Consider the following 19,955-nt stretch of genomic DNA (forward strand, 5'->3'; position numbering starts at 1 on the left):
CTGAGCCATGGGTTAGGGTTTTAGGCAGCTGAAGGTTTTTGTCCCTTTTATAGGAAGAAGTTACTCTTTTCTTAATTTTCTTATCCTTCTATGGATTTCTTTATTATTATTATTTGAAGTTTATTATACTCCCATAAAAATGTGAGGGCAGGTGGTGCAGAGGCTGGAACACCCCATCTGTGTCCCCTTGAACCATCTCATTGTCTCGGGAAGGAATCCTCCCTCCAGGAAGGCTCTGGGTCTTGTGCACACAGAAAGGGGACAATTCACACTTTAAAGTTCCTATAATAAATGAGAAAAACAAGGATGCATATTCTATGTTTGGTCTGTGTAAATAGCCATGCTGCAACCTCTACCAGAAAAAAATACTTTTGTGATTTGGATATTTGAATTGGGCATGTCGTGTAATAATCTTTAATCAAAACTACATATGTTCAATTGCCCCCAAACTAAGTTATAAAGCTCTTGGGAGCAAGGATTATGTCTTGTTCTAAAAATACCTTTCTAGACTATAAAGAATTGATGTGTCCTAAAGGTTGCTGTTAGACCACTGTTCCAGAGGCCAGAGGGAAGAAATATCACTGGTCTGTCCTTTTGCCTTCAAGAAACTCCTCAGATCATCAGAGGTACAGAGCTGGGCACATTAATCTCAAGGCCCAGTTGTATGGGATTTTTTAACTCATGTACTTAAGATGCATTAGTAAAAATGTCCCATAGTGAATGAACATCAAATAGCCCTCCAACATCAGAACAAGAAATGAATAGTAGAAAAGCTGGAGCTCTCTTTATGAGCAGAAGACTTTACAATAAATCCCTCCACTTCAGGTGCTGTTTTTTCCCCCAAGCAGTAGCAAAATGAGGGAGAGAACAAAATAGAAGCAGATACTCTCAGTGTCTGTGGTCTTCAGATAAATCCAAACTGTGCTCTTGAAGTCATGCCCTGGGTTGACTTTGAAGGCTTCCTCTCCCAGCTACCTCCATAGAGTCTGTACCCAGAAAGCTTCTGTTGGCATCTTAAATGTGAACAATCACAGCACTTCCAGTTGATACCTGACAGGTCTGTGCCTACCTCTACCTGTACCAATCAGGAGCTTCCTACCCTTCACTTTCAGGGTGGATCCTCTGTGTTCCTTGCTTTTAGGAAAAGATTACTAAAGGCCATCCACCCAGCATGGATTCCACACCACAGGCATGATGATGAGTGTCTGTATTTGCTAAGGAACTACCTGGAGCCCTCCACAGAGCAGTCCGTGGGGTGAGTCACAAACCACTACACAATAGAATGAACATTGTCTTTACAAGAGGAGCAGAGATGCTTGAACATTTTTCTCTGAGGAAATAGGTCAAAGGGCTTGGCCTTTGATCTGTATGATCCATGCCTCTCAAGCAATGTTAGCAAGTATTATCTATCCCTATTTACCAGGAAAGGAAACTGAGGCAGCCAGCCAGAGAATAAAGTGAATTTTCCATATGACTGTTACCTTCTTGGCACTATATCAGTTGTTCCTGATCATTTTAGAGTAATGTATGTTTCACTAGCATATGCTCGTTGAATCAGTCTGCATGGGTAACTGATGCAATTGCAATGTTATTGGAATGGTGTTTGGAAATATTACGGCTTTAAAAATCTTTTAATTATGTATTTACGGCTAGCCAAAAATAAAAATAAAAAAAGCAATGACCTTTGGGTTGTTTTTATTTCATTGTGGCTGTTACTGCTACAATTGTGATTTTAGGATTAATGCTTAGGAAATCATAGACTCTTAGGAATTAGGAAAAAATCATTTATGACTCATAAACTTACATTCAGTTGAAATGCCTAAAGACTTTTAAGGTAGTATTTCCCCCTTTTGCCTTTTGGAAACTAAAATTCTCATTAAATTTCATATATGCATTCTCTTCTTTTAAGATATTTTTAAACTTCTATTATTTGAAAATCTGATGAATGTTGCTTTCTATGTGATATGTCCTTAATTAAAATATTGAACACAATAAGCCAAGCAAAAAAAAAACAGAAGAAAATTAACCAACATTGTTAACATTGAGCTGTTGTTCAGTCAAGTACAAACCCTTCTGTGGTATTGTGCATTTAGATTTCTCTATCCCCTCCAAAGACTGAGCACAGACTCTGTCAGATGCCTTGTGAAATCCCTGTGCACTGTGTCTACAGCACTGATGAGTTTCTCATTCTAGAAATCTCATCTCAAAAAGGGAATGAGGCTAGTTTTCTTGAGTCCCCAGTCTCCTCTTTGGGACCACTGCTCTAGGCCCTCTCATCAATAATCCATTCCAGAAGAGCTCCAGAAAGTTGCCTGGGAGCAAAGTCAACTTCAGCGAAATCCATCTTTTTGGAAACCAGGAACAATAGTTGCCTATCTCCGGTGTTCTAGCACTGCTCTGTTTTCTGTGATGTCTCAAAAAGATTACTCACCATGGTTTCACAATCTAATTAACAAACTATGGTAAGGTCAGAGGACATAATTCACCTTGATTGATCTGACCACTTGAACAAATTTAAAGGCCAAGTGCTTTCTTAGCATCTCCACATATCCTGGGCTTCAAGTCTTTTTTTTTTTTTAACTGTGCTTGTCTGATCCTTTAAGTTTACAAAGCATTCCTTTGGTGAGAAATATGGAAGAAAAAATAGGAATAAGACAGTTCTGCCTTCTGACTTCTGTAAATATTACTCTATCTTCATTGAGCAGTATATTTGGTCTCTGTTTGATACATTTTATGGTTGATAGTGTTTTCTGCAAAATATATCTCTTAGACAACTTGACACTGCTCTGCATCACACTTTAGCCTCTGTTGTCAGTTTGCCCCATTACTTCCATCATTTGTTCATGTCCTTTCTTTATCTTTGCTAGTCAGAGTGCAGTCTGGTTACAGTGCCTTCCTAATTCCTTAGTTCTTCCTCATTTACAATTACATCTTCCAAATTTCATTTCTGAGAGCTTCCTGTGTATTTTGTGCTATATTTTCTTGTTATAGTTTCTGGTAAATGGGAGAAAGTCCATCATTGTGCTGTACTTTCTGAAACTGGCTTTTTATAATATAAGCCTCCAGCCCTGAATAACAACATTTATGTTCTTCTCTTTCTCATGTTATAAACCCAAGCATGTTCTCCCCAAACATTTTGTTACAGGCTTTATGGTTAGCTTGACAGCCACCCCCCTCATTTATTCCCCTCATTTTTGAGCCAGAAGAGAACCTTTTCTATCCCCTCTTCTTTAGAAATGGTAGAATTTTTCAAACCTGGGTAATTCCCAGCTGTATCCTTCCTCTGTTCCAGTTTTTTAATTTGCTTTAGGGAAGCCCCATCCATTCTTTGGTTGGAACGAGTGGCCTGTGTTGTCCACCCTGCTGAGAACTAGATGTTGGTTCAACTGGTAAGATGGGGTCAGAGGTGTGAAGAGATCCCGTATTGGGGCTGCAGAGGATGCTTCAGACAAAGGAAGCTGGGTTCAATAAGGCAGGAGTAGAATTCTCAACATTTAGCCAAAAACTGAGGACCTGGAGACAGATCTAAAAATCCAATAAAGGCCAATAAAGGGGAGTCAGGTTAAAAAAGACACTAAGAAAAGAAGAAGTAGTGAATCTAGACAGTTACCTTCAGCAAGCACTGTGTGTAAGGCACATTTCTGTTCATTTCTCTTTAAGCTCTCACCCAAAAAGTTTCTATCCTCTTCTTTCCTTTGAGGTTCCTGGATTTCCACTCATGTTTATATTTCATGAGTATATCGTCTCTGCCTTCTTTGTTAGTTGTTTTGTTTTGTTTTTTTGTCAGATACTATTAGTGGGTCTCATCGCTCTAGGTTTTTGGTGATGTCTGTTAGACAACAGCGTCATTTTTTTAATTATTATTATTTTAATGTGTATTTATTTTTGAGAGCGGGTAAAAGGGCATGAGCAGAGAAGGGGCAGAGAGAAAGGGAGACAGAATCCAAAGCAGGCTCCAAGCTCTGAGCTGTCATCACAGAGCCCGATTCAGGGCTTAAACCCACAAGCTGTGAGATCATGACCTGAGCCGAAGTCGGACACTTAATTGACTGAGCCACCCAGGTGCACCGACAACAGTAGCATCATTGCCCCCAAATTGCAAGTCCTCTTTTCTTTATCACCCATAGTCTGTGCTTTCATATCTAGACACCACCATAAAAGCTAACTTTTACTGAGTACTTTATACCAGCCATATACTATGGCAGTTACTATGTGCCAATTGTGCAGATGACAAAACTGAAGTACAGAGTGCTTAACCTATTGCCCAAGATCACATCACTAGCAAGTGGAATAGTCAGGATTGGAACCCAGGCAATCTGGTTGTAGAATCTGTGTTCTTTTTTTTTTGGGGGGGGGGGTAGGGAGCTGCATTTTGCTTCCTTTTTTTTTCATAAAATTTATTGTCAAATTGGTTTCCATACAACACCCAGTGCTCATCCCAACAGGTGCCCTCCTCAATGCCCATGACCCACTTTCCCCTCCCCCCCACCCCCCATCAACTGTCAGTTTGTTCTCAGTATTTAAGAGTCTCTTATGGTTTGCCTCCTTCTCTCTCTGTAACTTTCCCCACCCCTTCCCCTCCCACCTGGTCTTCGGTTGAGTTTCTCAGGATCCACATATGAGTGAAAACATTTGGTATCTGTCTTTCTCTGCCTAATTTATTTCACTTAGCGTAACACTCTCCAGTTCCATCCACGTTGGTACAAATGGCCAGATTTCATTCTTTCTCATTGCCAAGTAGTCTTCCATTGTATATATAAACCACATCTTCTTTATCCATTCGTCAGTTGATGGACATTTAGGTTTTTTCCATAATTTGGCTATTGTTGAAAGTGCTGCTATAAACATTGGGGTACAAGTGCCCCTATGCATCAGCACTCCTGTACCGCTTGGGTAAATTCCTAGCAGTGCTATTGCTGGGTCATAGGGTAGATCTATTTTAAATTTTTTGAGGGACCTCCACACTGTTTTCCAGAGCGGCTGCACCAGTTTGCATTCCCACCAACAGTGCAAGAGGGTTCTGTTTCTCCACATCCTCGCCAGCATCTGTAGTCTCCTGATTTGTTCATTTGGCGTGAGGTGGAATCTCAGCGTGGTTTTGATTTGTACTATCCTGATGAGGAGTGACATTGAACATCTTTTCACGTGCCTGTTGGCCATCTGGATGTCTTCTTTAGAAAAGTGTCTATTCATGTCTTCTGCCCATTTCTTCACTGGATTATTTGTTTTTCGTGTGTGGCGTTTGGTGAGTTCTTTGTAGATTTTGGATACTAGCCCTTTGTCCGATATGTCATTTGCAAATATCTTTTCCCATTCCATTGGTTGCCTTTTAGTATTGTTGATTGTTTCCTTTCTGTGCAGAAGCTTTTTATCTTCATGAGGTCCCAGTAGTTCCTTTTTGCTTTTAATTGCCTTGCCTTTGGGGATGTGTCAAGTAAGAAATTGCTGCAGCTGAGGTCAGAGAGGTTTTTTCCTGCTTTCTCCTCTAGGATTTTGATGGTTTTCTGTCTCACCTTCAGGTCCTTTATCCATTTTAGTTTATTTTTGTGAATGGTGCAAGAAAGTGGTCTAGTTTCATTCTTCTGCATGTTGCTGTCCAGTTCTCCCAGCACCATTTGTTAAAGAGACTGTCTTTTTTCCATTGGATATTCTTTCCTGCTTTGTCAAAGATTAGTTGGCCATACTTTTGTGGGTCCAATTCTGGAGTCTCTGTTCTATTCCATTGGTCTATGTGTCTGTTTTTGTGCCAGTACTATGGTGTCTTGATGATTACAACTTTGTAGTAGAGGCTAAAGTCTGGGATTGTGATGCCTCCCGCTTTGGTCTTCTTCTTCAATATTACTTAGGCTATTCGGGGTCTTTTGTGGTTCCATACAAATTTTAGGAGTGCTTGTTCTAGCTTCGAGAAGAATGCTGGTGCAATTTTGATTGGGATTGCATTGAATGTGTAGATTGCTTTAGGTAGTATTGACATTTTAACAATATTTATTCTTCCAATCCATGAGCATGGAATGTTTTTCCATTTCTTTGTATCTTCTTCAATTTCCTTCATAAGCTTGCTATAGTTTTCAGCATACAGGTCTTTTACATCTTTGGTTAGGTTTATTCCTAGGTATTTTATGATTCTTGGTGCAATTGTGAATGGGATCAGTTTCTTTATTTGTCTTTCTGTTGCTTCATTATTAGTGTATAAGAATGCAACTGATTTCTGTACATTAATTTTGTATCCTGCAACTTTGCTGAATTCATGTATCAGTTCTAGCAGACTTTTGATGGAGTCTCTTGGGTTTTCCATGTATAGTATCATGTCATCTGCAAAAAGTGAAAGCTTGACTTCATCTTTGCCAATTTTGATGGCTTTGATTTCCTTTTGTTGTCTGATTGCTGATGCTAGCACTTCTAACACTATGTTAAATAACAGTGGTGAGAGTGGACATCCCTGTCGTATTCCTGATCTCAGGGGGAAAGCTCTCAGTTTTTCCCCGCTGAGGATGATATTAGCTGTGGGCTTTTTATAAATGGGTTTTATGATGTTTAAGTGTGTTCCTTCTATCCCGACTTTCTTGAGGGTTTTTATTTAGAAAGGATGCTGAATTTTGTCAAATGCTTTTTCTGCATCGATTGACAGAATCATCTGGTTCTTTTCTTTTATTAATGTGATGTTTCACATTGATTGATTTGCGAATATTGAACCAGCCCTGCATCCCAGGAATGAATCCCACTTGATCATGGTGAATAATTCTTTTTATATACTGTTGAATTCGATTTGCTAGTATCTTGTTAAGAATTTTTACATCCATAGTCATCAGGGATATTGGCCTGTAGTTCTCTTTTTTGCTGGGTCTCTGTCTGGTTTAGGAATCAAAGTAATGCTGGCTTCATAGAAAGAGTTTGGAAGTTTTCCTTCCTTTTCTATTTTTTGGAACAGCTTGAGAAGGATAGGCATTATCTCTGCTTTAAATGTCTGGTAGAATTCCCCAGGGAAGCCATCTGGTCCTGGACTCTTATTTGTTGGGAGATTTTTGATAACTTATTCAATTTCTTCACTGGTTATGGGTATGTTCAAATTTTTTATTTCTTCCTATTTGAGTTTTGGAAGTGTGTGGTGCTTAGGAATTTGTCCATTTCTTCCAGGTTATCCAGTTTGTTGGCATATAATTTTTCATAGTATTCTCTGATAATTGCTTGTATTTCTGAGGGATTGGTTTTAATGATACCATTTTCATTCATGACTTTATCTATTTGGGTCATCTCCCTTTTCTTTTTGAGAAGCCTGGCTAGAGGATTATCAATGTTTTTTATTTTTCTGAAAAACCAAGTCTTGGTTTCATTGATCTGCTCTACTGTTTTTTAGATTCCATATTGTGTATTTCTGCTCTGATTTTTATTATTTCTCTTCTTCTGCTGGGTTTGGGGTGTCTTTGCTGTTCTGCTTCCTATTTCCTTTAGGTGTGCTGTTAGATTTTGTATTTGGGATTTTTCTTGTTTCTTGAGATAGGCCTGGATTGCAACATATTTTCCTCTCAGGACTGCCTTCACTGCATCCCAAAGCATTTGGATTGTTGTTTTTTCATTTTCATTTGTTTCCATATATTTTTTAATTTCTTCTCTAATTGCCTGGTTGACCCATTCATTCTTTAGTAGGATGTTCTTTAACCTCCATGCTTTTGGAGGTTTTCCAGACTTTTTCCTGTGGTTGATTTCAGGTTTCATAGTATTGTGGTCTGAAAGTGTGCATGGTATGATCTCAATTCTTTTATACTTATTAAGGGCTGTTTTGTGACCCAGAATGTGATCTATCTTGGAGAATGTTCCATGTGCACTCGAGAAGAAAGTATATTCTGTTGCTTTGGGATGCAGAGTTCTAAATATAGCTGTCAAGTCCATCTGATCCAATATATCATTCAGGGCCCTTGTTTCTTTATTTATTCTCTGTCTAGATCTTCTATCCGTTTTTGTACATGGAGTATTAAAGTCTCCTCAAATTACCACATTCTTACCAATAAGGTTGCTTATGTTCGTGATTAATTGTTTTATATATTTGGGGGCTTTCGAATTCGGTGCATAGACATTTATAATTGTTAGCTCTTCCTGATGGATAGACCCCGTAATTATTATATAATGCCCTTCTTCATCCCTTATTACAGCCTTTAAAGTCTAGTTTGTCTAATGTAAGTATGGCTACTCCAGCTTTCTTTTGACTTCCAGTAGCATGATAGATAGTTCTCCATCCCCTCACTTTCAATCTGAAGGTGTCCTCAGGTCTAAAATGAGTCTCTTGTAGACAGAAAATAGGTGGGTCTGATTTTTTTATCCATTCTGATACCCTATGTCTTTTGGTTGGGGCATTTAGTCCATTTACATTCAGTGTTATAATTGAAAGATATGGGTTTAGAGTCATTGTGCTATCTGTAGGTTTCATGCTTGTAGCGATGTCTCTGGTACTTTGTGGTCCTTGCAACATTTCATTCAGAGTCCCTCTTAGGATCTCTTGTAGGGCTGGTTTGGTGGTGATGAATTCCTTCAGTTTTTGTTTGCTTGGGAAAACCTTTACCTCTCCTTCTATTCTGAATGACGGACTTGCTGGGTAAAGGATTCTTGGCTGCATATTTTTTTTTCTGTTCATCACATTGAAGATTTCCTGCCACTCCTTTCTGGCCTGCCAAGTTTCAGTAGATAGGTCTGCTACTTCCCTTATGTGTCTACCTTTGTATGTTAAGGCCCGTTTATCCCTAGCTGCTTTCAGAATTCTCTCTTTATCCTTGTATTTTGCTAGTTTCACCTATGATATGTCATGCAGAAGATTGATTCAAATTATGTCTGAAGGGAGTTCTCTGTGCCTCTTGGATTTCAATGCCTTTTTCCTTCCCCAGATCAGGGAAGTTCTCAGCTATGATTTGTTCAAGTACACCTTCAGCCCCTTTCTCTCTCTTCTTCTTCTTCTGGAATTCCTATGATATGGATATTGTTGTGTTTGATTGCATCACTTAGTTCTCTAATTCTCCCCTCATACTCCTCGATTTTTTTATCTCTCTTTTTCTCAGCTTCCTCTTTTTCCGTAATTTTATCTTCTAATTTACCTATTCTCCCCTCTGCCTCTTCAATCTGCACTGTAACCACCTCCATTTTATTTTTCATCTCATTTATAGCATTTTTAAATTCATCATGACCATTTTTTAGTCCCTTAATCTCTGTAGCAATAGATTCTCTGCTGTCCTCTATGGTTTTTTCAAGACCAGTGATTAATTTTATGACTATTATTCTAAATTCTTGTTCCATTATATTGCTTAAATCGGTTTTGATTAATTCGGTAGCTGTTGCTACTTCCTGGGATTTCTTTTGAGGAGAATTCTTCTGTTTCATCATTTTGGCTAGTATTCTGTCCCCTATTCATTTTAAAAGCTTGTTGTATGCTCTGCACCTGCGAGCACTGCTATATTAAAGGAGGGTAATACACTGTACAGGGCCTGGCCCTTCAGGAGGTATTTTTTCAGGGATTGTTACTTGCTCTGTGTTGTAACTTTGGTTATTTTATTACCCTGCTTGTAGTAATATTTTGGACCCTCCACCAGATGTGCTTTGATTTGTTCCTGGAGTAGCCCTGTAAAGGAAAACAGATAGACAAACAGAACACAAAAACATGCAAACACACAAACAAATAACACAAATAAACAAAAACAAAAACCTAAAGACTAAAAATAAAAAACCCAAAAACACTGACTACAAGTAAAGAAGAGGGTGGAGGCTGTGCTGATGGTAGAGCACATACAAAGAGAGAAATGACAGGAGCGAGGGTGGGAGGGGGAGAGGAGAAAAAATAAACATTGATTAGGCAGAGAGACTAAAAGGCTTAATCCAGAGAGAGAAAGGAAAATAAAGAAGGAGGTGGGGAAAATGAAATGAAGATATAGTTACTCATACAGAGAAACTATATGGCTTGATTATTTCAGAGAGAAAGGAGTGTAAAGAAGAAGGTGTAGAACATGTATCAAGACAATGGATTAAATATGTCTGTTTAGACAGACCAATAATCAGAGTAACCAGCCTAGTGGAGGGAAGAGATAAGGAGGAGAATTGGGGGGAGGGGGTCGTGGAATATATCTATATATCCAGAATTGACCTAGAGTTAATCCAGGCAACGCTGCATCGCTTGTAGGTAGTAGCTGTCTGAAGGGTCTGTGCTGCTCCGGTGCATGTGCTGCAAAGGGGCGTGGTTTGGCATTATCTGGACCCACCTCTACTATGGGTCCAGGAAGTGATCCCTGAGGCCCCGCCTTGGTGGGGGGGGGGGGCGGAAATAGTGATTTCCCCCTCCCCCTCCCCCCCCCCCCCCCCCCCCCCCCCGGGTCTCTTCTCCATGGAGCCAGACCCGGTGGACTCAGTTTGAGTCATCTTCACTGTGCTGCGGGCGCAGATGGGTGGTCCTTCTCGCTCCACCAACTTCCCTGACCCTACGCTTGGCTACGATTCAAAGTCCCACTCATGTGCTCTGGCCCTGGGGAAATGCCTCTCAGAGTGGTGATATGTGGTCCTGGCTGGCTTTGTCTGTGCCACAGCACTTCAGGGAGGACCGCCTTCTCCTGCTGTGCACTGAGCTGCCGCCCTCACCGCAAGCCCCTGGGGTGGCAGGCGCAGGCAACCTTTGTCTTTTCCCACGGCACTGCAGGAAAACCGTGCGGCCTTTTCCTCCTGCAGACGATGCCCTTGGCCCAGCCGCTGCGCCCAGGCGTGGCGGACACAGGCAGGTTACGTACTATCGCACAGCCCTCCAGGGAGGGAACCACTTTCTCCATGTGTGGACTGAGCCTCTAACCTACCACTGCACCCAGGCCTGGCTCCCCTCCTCCCCAGGTGCGCGAACAGGGAGCCGGCCCCAGTCCAAAGAAAGCCCCGCAGTTAGAGATTGGATCCCTCTCAGTCTCAGTCCAAGGTCTTTCTCCTCTCCAGATACAGTCTCCCACTTCCCTAGCCGCTCTTTCTCTTCCCTTTGTCTTTCCGCAGAAGATAGAATCTGTGTTCCAAACCCCCTTCTCTGAATCTATTTGTTTTCCTGGTACCATTTTCTTTGTTATTTTTCCTGGAGAATCACCAGGACCCCCTTTATTATTATTACTTCCCTTTACCCAATGTCACTAGTATCCTCTTTAGTTTCATATTTTGGAATATCACGTAGGTAAGTTTGCGTTTGCTTTTGTTTGTTTGTTTGTTTTTAAGTAGGCTTCACACCCAGCACAAAGCACAACTTGGGGCCTGAACTCACAACCTGAGATCAAGATCTGAGCTAGGATCAAGAGTCAGATGCTTAAGCAACTGAGCCACCCAGGCACCCATCATCTAGGTAAGTTTTTAGTCTACTAATTTACTTATTTCTTTCTCAGATTTATTCATGTGCCCTTCTATAAGCATTAGTTGAGTTCCTTCTGTGTTGTGAGCTGTGTGACCATGGTTCTTACCCCTAGGGAGAATCAGTCCCTGATTGGGACTGATTAATGACTGATTAATGACTGATTAATCAGGGACTGATTCAGGGACAATTAATATCTTTAAGCAGTTGATGAATACAGAAAATTTTGTGCAAAATGTGTATATATTCACATGTGACTTTGAGGACATATTCACATAACTGTTACCAGATTCTCAGGAGTCTGTGACCCCCTCCCATAAAGATGAGAATCACTCATCTAAAGAGACACAGAAATCGTTATAATACCATGACACCCTGATTAGATCTAGGAGCTATAGTCCCAAACATGCTTTCCCAACCTTATGAGAGGTACTTCCTCTTTGATTGGGTCAGTCCTTCCAATGTTATATGATTTTTTAATATCATCTGATGACTGACAGGAACTTTAAAGGGTCTGGGATTTTACTTACAAACTAACAAGTTAGGCTGATACAGTTTGATGATGCTAGCAGAAAACACAAGACTCCTGAGTCAGAGGCAAAAGACTATGTTCTTCACAGCAATAGCATTGCTAGAGTAGTAGCATTTCCAATTAGCTTTCCAGGCCCCAATTCCCACAAAGCAATGTGGTGAGGGCCAGTTGACACCTGGAGGTGCCATGGGCTGCATATAGTAGAGAACCCTGAGATTAAGGAACTCAAATCTTTTATAATGGGTGGTAAGCCTCCCAGAAGGTGATGTTATCTTATTATACTGAATAGTAAGCATTGCTGCTAATTCCTTCACAGGGGGACAGTTTTCCACACTGCTCACTATACCCACATCCTTGAGAAGGTAGTTTGAAACCAAAGCATGTGCCTCTGCTCATGCAATGTACTCATCTTCAGCATGTGACTTACTCCCCTCTAGGGGTTTCCTCAATCCCTTCCCTTCCTCCTCACTGATTTCCTGCTCTGCATCCTTCCACAGAGTGCACTCCAGAACTGTATCCTGAATGTCTTCTGAGGACACTAGTTCAATCTAGAAAAACTACCAGGATTTTGTATATGGTTTTTTGGAGGGAGAGGGGCTCCTAGTTATGAACAAGGGAGACACACCAAGGGCAGAGATGTGGACTTTGGGTTGAAATATTGTGCGTTTCCTTCTACCTGGGCAATTACTGCTGCTGACCTGAACACAGACCCATTGTGGAAAGTGGGGAAGGTTTTAGTCCTGGGAGTATGAACAACTGATAGCTGCTGGGCTAGTACTTCTATGTTAAATAGCAAAGCATCACACCCATTACATGAAATTGGTCTTCAAGGAAGCACAATATTGTGCATTAGACTCAGAGGTTTACCAGTTTGCCCATCGCAGTGAGGGTAACTAGATGTTTTTCTCAGAAATAGAGACAAGTACCACCTTAATGGCTTCTTTGAAAGTGAAGGTTATAAAATAACATATTCTAACTGAAAACGGATTAGACCATCTTCCTAATATCTAGCTTGGTGATGAGGAGAAGCAGAGAAGAGTCTATTTCTCACACTGCCATTTCAGCAGAACATTTTATGGAATCATAGCCAAAGTAAAACATTTTTGTGAAATAAATACCTGTCTTCTCTGAATCCAATTCCATCTTTGATTAGTACTAATGGCCTATGAGGAAGAGAGGACAAACCGTTTTCATCTTTCATGTTGTGTGGAATCAGTAGCCACTAAGCATACGTAACATCCATAGAGCATTAGCATCAGACCCTCCTCTGCCCACTCCCTACACGCACACCCCAAAAACCTATGGTAAGTAGCTAGTAAAGACTATATGGAATTATTAATTTAAAAAATATATTTTTCCTTCAAAAATATACCTCATAAGCTGCAGAAGTTATATAGCCAGAGATGTTTGGATTCCAAAATTGTTGAAAAAAAAAATAAAAGGATATGGAAAAGTGAGAACAAGTTAAGATGATGCCCAAGGGTCCATGCAAGGAAATATCTAAAGAAAAGACCGAGGAATGGAGACTAGAGAACTATGTAAACAAAATTGACATGAATAATCCATGTAAAACATTCGCTACAGTACACGGCAGCTATAAATATTAGTATTACTATTTACCTGAGCTGGGGAAGCAAGACAGATTGCAGTAATATGTGTTTATTTATTTGTTCATTCATTTTTCAAGTCATTTATTCATTCATTATTTGTTTGAAATTATGTGTCCTAGAATTTAGGTACCTTCCATTGTCGCCTGCATTTCAGTTTCACTTTCTTCATGAATTTAAAGATTACTTGAATCAACTTACTTAGCTAGAACTCTGTAGTCAGATAAGCAAAGAGGAAAGACCTGTGCCAGATTTCAAGGCAGAAATAGATTCAACAGAAGGAAGAACCCCTCAGGGTAACAAGCCCCTGGGGTCAGTGGCAGCCTGGAGGGCTACTGTTCTAACTCAGGAGGCTCCAGGGCCTTTCAGTCTTCTCTTGGGAACCCTGCTCCCCATGTCTGTCTCTGAAGGGGTTGTTTTGAGCATTGCATGCCTTAATGAATGGGAAGCACTGTACTGTGGTAGACAACCAGGAAATTATTGTTGTTATTAACAATTACAGGTAATACAAAGTTAGGTTTTATTAGCATGAACTTCATTATCAGAATGCACTGCTTCAAATTCTATTCTTTAGCTATATAATTTGATAAATTATTTGACCTTCCTAAGCCTCTGTTTCCTTATCTGTAAAAGATTATGATCATGAGGATTATATTATATCATGTCTGTAAAGTGCAATACATGAGACTAGCACATACTGAGTGCTAAATATAACGTCTACTACAATTAATACAGCTACTATTACCACTGCTACTACTATCATCATCATTATTATTATCATTATTAACACCTCTTTTGGGGGGCACCTGGGGGGCTCAGTCAGTTGAGCATCTGACTTTGGTTTTGGTTCAGGTCGTGGTCTCCTGGTCGTGGGATCGAGTCCCATGTTGGGTTCTGCCCTGAATGTGGAGCCTGCTTAGCATCCTCTCTCTCCCTTTTACCCTCTCTCTGCCTTTCCCTGCCTTCTCAAAATAAATAAATAAACTTTTTTTTTTAATACTTCTTTTGGTATTTAACAACTCTAGGATTCCTGCTTTGCCATCCTTGTTTTCTTCAATAGAGTTATATTTCTGTCAAATGAATGGGGGAGGGAAATGTTTGGGTCAAGAAGAAAAGAAACCCGAGAACAAAGCTAGTGTGTCTTTCCTTCTGTCTCCTTTAATCTGCAGCTTCCCATATTTGGTCTATCAGGATGAACCTGACCAACAGGGCTTGGGATGCTGGTGGGACCTCGTGAAAAGCACATGTTCTTCTCCCAGTCCTTCTACCCCTTCCCTTCCATTGGCCCTCAACCACCACAAACCCATCTTCCTGGGAGGAAGGAATCCTGGTGTCCCCAACTTTGAGAAGACAGGACCTCACTCAAGTCCCAGCCCTGAAACTTTCTAATTTGGATTTAACTTCCTCCATGGTATAATTGGGATAACACTTTGAGGAAGCTGTTGGGAAGACTAGATGATACACATAAATGATGTACATAAAGTCCCAAACACAGTGGCAAGCACATAACAGTTGCATAATAAATGCCAGTTTTTTCCTAATAGCTGATGTTCAGAATTGTTCTTAGAACCAATCTTGGAAGAGGTTTATTATATACTAGAGTATTTGTCACAATGTTATTTATAATAGCAAAAATTAGAAATAACTTAAATGTTCAACAGTAGGGGATAATTTCATTTTTTTAATGTTTATTTACTTCTTTATTTTTTTAATGCTTATTTATTTTCATGAATTTTAATTTATTTTTTAATTTATATCCAAGTTAGTTAGCATATAGTGCAACAATGATTTCAGGAGTCGATTCCTTAATGCCCCTTACCCATTTAGCCCATCCCCCCTCCCCCACCCCCTCCTGTAACCCTCTGTTTATTCTCCATATTTATGAGTCTTTTCTGTTTTGTCCCCCTCCCTGTTTCTATATTATTTTTGCTTCCCTTCCCTTATGTTCATCTGTTTTGTATCTTAAATTCCACCTATGGGTGAAGTCATATGATATTTGTCTTTCTGTGACTAATTTCACTTAGCATAATACCCTCTAGTTCCATCCACATAGTCGCAAATGGCAAGATTTCGTTCTTTTTGATTGCCGAGGGATACTCCATTGTGTGTGTGTGTGTGTGTGTGTGTGTGTGTGTGTGTATATGCATTGTGTGTGTGTGTGTGTATATATATACATATATATATACGCACACCACATCTTCTTTATCTATTCATCCACCGATGGACATTTGGGCTTTCCATACTTTGGCTGTTGTTGATAGTGCTGCTATAAACATGCGGGTGCATGTGCCCCTTCAGAACAGCACACCTATATCCCTTGGATAAATACCCAGTAGTGCAATTGCTGGGTCGTAGCTGGTTGTTCTATTTTTAATTTCTTGAGGAAACTCCATACTGTTTCCAGAGTGGCTGCACCTGTTTGCCTTCCCACCAGCAGTGTAAAAGAGATCCTCTTTCTCTGCATCCTCGCCAACGTCTGTTGTTGCCTGACTTGTTAATGTTGGCCATTCTGACAGGTGTGAGGTGGTATATTATTGTGGTTTTGATTTGTATTGCCCTGATGATGAGTGATGTTGAGCATTTTTTCATGTGTCAGTTGGCCATCTGGACGTCTTCTTTGGAGAAGGGTCTATTCATGTCTTTTGCCCATTTCTTCACTGGATTATTTATTTTTTGGGTGTTGAGTTTGAGTTCTTTATAGATTTTGGATACGCTTTATCTGATATGTCATTTGCAAATATCTTCCCCCATTCCATCAGTTGCCTTTTAGTTTTGCCGATTGTTTCCTTCACTGTGCAGAAGCTTTTTATTTTGATGAGGTCCCAATAGTTCATTTATTTATTTATTTTTATTTAAATGTTTTTATTTATTTTTGAGAGAGAGAGAGAGAGCATGAGCGAAGGAGGGGCAGAGAGAGAGAGGGCAATACAATCTGAAGCAGGCCCCAGGCTCTGAGCTGTCAACACAAAGCCTGATGCAGGACTCGAACTCACAAGCCATGAGATCATGACCTGTGCTGAAGTCAGACACTTAACTCACTGAGGCGCCCCAGCAATAGGGGATCGCATTTAAATTTAAATAAAACATTTAAATAAATGTTTAAATATATTTTTATTTAAATAAATAAATTTAAATTTAAATAAAACATCGCATACCCACATGATTGGAACTTAAGCTATCTTAAAAAATCTTTTTTGTGTAATATTGAATTTGAAAATAAGAATGATATAAGTACAAAAAATTTTAATTGAGCACTCTGACACCAAATTTGTAAGGAGAAAATTGTTTATATATACAATATATACACAGTGAGAATAAAAATGGAAGGAAATATGTATAACATTAATAGTTCTCTTTGTATGGTTGCATTTTGAAGTTATTTTCTAGATTTTACAGCAACTGTACATGATTTTTTACATGAATGTGCATTAATTTTATAACTGCACATACAAAAAAAAAGTTTAAACAAAACCAAATTCCTATGGACTAGAAACACATTCCCTCTAAAAACCAAGTTCCTTAGTTTCTAGCATAGATTGGAAAAGGGAGAGGAAAAATTTAAAGATTGACATGACTGCTTACCTGGTGACCACCAAATATCACTGCCGGGCTGTCAGGAAAGAGCAGACCTGCCCCTAGCATTTGCAAGACCTAAAGCAAGAGTTCCAACAGGAGGTGTCCAGTTCTCTTCTCTTCCTGCCCAGCTCTGTCCTGCACTGATGCCATCACAGACTGGATACCCAGCTCACATCTCCAAGTCCCATCTACCCCCCAAACAGACACCTCTTGGCCACCACATTGGCTTAGGGGTAAGTTCCTAGTTGCACATCTACCCTGTCTGGGAGGAGGGACCAGACCAGAGGCCAACATGGGCTCTGGAGGTGGGTTTGGGGCCTTTGAGGTAGTGTGTCCCCACAGCTTGTGGCTAGAAGATGAGTACTGGCTGAGAGTAGAATATCCCTTTGATCCCGAGGACTCCTAGTCCCTTGAGGAAGGGGTGTGGCAAAAGAGGGACAGAGTTGGAACCCAAAGCAGAATTCCAGTGACCTGAGGCCTAAGGACAAAGTTGGGAATGGACTCCTGGAAGCCACATTTGATGTTTCTGACATGAATAGAAATATAAATAAGAATGAACTCCAGATAGCAGTTTGTATGCTTAAAAGATAACGTTACAGAAAATCTAATAAAGTGCTTAATTTAACCATTACTCATTCTTCAGCTGTAATTTTCCCTCCATCACCTTCCCGCATAGTGTCAACTAATCATGTTTAGTTCCTGTTAGAACGTAAACTTCTCAGTAGTGAACTTCCCTGGAGCTCCACCGGCCTGCAGACGGAGCTGTGTTCCACGATTCCCCGGGCCAGCTCTGTTTTAGAAAGCCATTTCCCTATTCCAACTGAGCTCTGCTTTCCTGTAATTTCCATATACAGGATGATATTGGGCAAATCTGTGTCCTCTGTGTTTCTCCCAGACGCAGCCAGCTCTCTTCCCCACTTCCCTTCCGTACTCATCCCCCTGCCTCTTATCTCCCTTCCAGCTAAATTCTTCTCATGTACTTTCTTCACTTAATGTCTCATCCATTCCTGAGATTCCAGGGAACATCTCCATAAATGATTCCCAAATCCTTTTCTACCTCTGCTCTCTCCACCGTTCCCTCACATCCCTAATCCTGAGCTCATAGTAACCAGTTTCTCCCCTTACTCCTATACCTACATGAATGGTACCACCCTTTTTTGTTTTTTCTCCCCCATAACCAAGATGTCAGATTTTTGCAGGCACTGGTCCTCAAGCTCACCGTTTGCTTTTCCTCTGTACTTGCACTGCCTTGGTCCAGACCGTCTTCATCTGCACTGAGATTATTACAAATTCTATACTTGGTCACCTTCCTCCCAGCACTTCCCCATACAACCCATCTCATGTCAGGGTTCCCAAACTTCCAGGATTCCTTAGGAAGCTTTTAAAAAATGTGATTGCCTATTATGTTTTACTGGATTGGAACCTTGTGTGGTATGGGCCCATCAGTAGCTCCGAATTTTTATGAGGCTTCCCTGGTGACAGATACAAAGTCTGCAGGTCTCCTGTTGGGAACCACTGCATATCATGGTCAAATTAATCTTCCAGAAATATTGGCTTAGAAATGCTGAGTGGCTCCCACTGGCCCCCAATACTATCGCAAATCTGAATCCTGCCTTTTAAAACTTTCTGTAGCCTGCTCTGACCTGCCTCATACACCATCTCCTTCTAATCCCTCGCCTGTAGTCAAGGCCATCTACTTGATTTCTTCCTAACACCTTGTGAACAGCCTCCCAGCCTCTGGTCTGAATTCCCTCCTTGCCCCTCTTCCAGGAAGCCTCTACTTGTCTTCACTTGCTCCCTGAGTGCCCGGGGAGTGTGCTCTTTGTACCACCCTTCTGACACTTGGCTTCTGCTGCCCCTAATTGCAGTTCATCTTTGTCCAGCTGGGCCCAGAGCTGGGCAGGAGCAGGTATTTAGCAGCTTCCAGTTTCCTCCCTCCCCGCCCCCTACCACTGCCCATCTAAGCCAGAGTAAAATTGAGGAGCTAATCTTTCTCACATAACCTTGTGCTCCTATCACCCAGTCCAGGGCCTTTCAAACAGGGCAAGTGCGTAAAGTCAAGTTTTGACTTTGTTTTTTACCAAGAGACTAAAACATTAATTGTTTTTTCTTAAGGCTTATACCAAATTGTATAAAAAAGGATTTCAGCTCTCGCACCCAATCCAGAAATGTATATTTCCACCTCAGCTAACAGTATGTTCTTTTTCTCCTGATTTATTTCTCTTTTTATGCTTACAGTGAGGGAATAAACAGTCCCATTGGCTCATCCCCAGTTGATACTTTCCAGCATCTTTTACTCCGATATCTTAACCTGAATGTCAAAACGAAAATGTGAAACACCTCCCAGGCAAAACACACTCATCCTTATAACCTGTTTCTTTAGTGTTCACCCATTGAAAATAAAGCCAGGGCAAAAAAGGATTTAAAATCTGTCATAGCAGATCTTACTTACTTGAAATGTTAATTGACTTAATATTATTTTGTCTCCATGGTCACCTTTGCACTACTGACACTCTCAGGGACCTGTGAAAGGCATTTTTTTTTCTCCCAGGACCCACCCCTGGGTGAACCCACCTTGTCCCTGACCTCTCATCTGGTAGAACTTTCCCTCTGTGACCAAAGCAGGAAAGTCACAGAGTCTGTTCTGGTACACCAAACACCTTTATTAAAAATCCAAGGAAAATTCAGGGCACAAACCATAGGCAGGTGAGGGTAGTTACCACCTCCATATCTCACCTGAGAACTTGGCAGAGTTTTGAAGCATCTAACTGCCTCCTTTTATTTTATTTTATTTTATTTTATTTTATTTTATTTTATTTTATTTTATTTTTACTTGTTCCTCCAGGCGTCCTTGGACCTACTTGTAATTGTTTCACAAACTTCTTTTGAGAGCCTC

At 40.5% G+C, this 19,955-nt stretch overlaps 1 protein-coding gene across 1 annotated transcript in view; it reads left to right on the plus strand.

Annotated features, from left to right (window-relative positions):
• LOC102949513 (aldehyde oxidase) overlaps positions 1 to 11,248 on the plus strand; it is an 88,927-nt gene extending 77,679 nt beyond the window's left edge. The window contains 2 exon segments of the mRNA XM_042993908.1: positions 1,113 to 1,255; positions 11,218 to 11,248. The gene's annotated coding sequence lies outside the window, so the exon portion shown is untranslated.
• Positions 11,249 to 19,955: the final 8,707 nt, after the last annotated feature.

This window comes from Panthera tigris, chromosome C1, assembly GCF_018350195.1.
Source record: "Panthera tigris isolate Pti1 chromosome C1, P.tigris_Pti1_mat1.1, whole genome shotgun sequence".
NCBI classification, from domain to species: domain Eukaryota; kingdom Metazoa; phylum Chordata; class Mammalia; order Carnivora; family Felidae; genus Panthera; species Panthera tigris.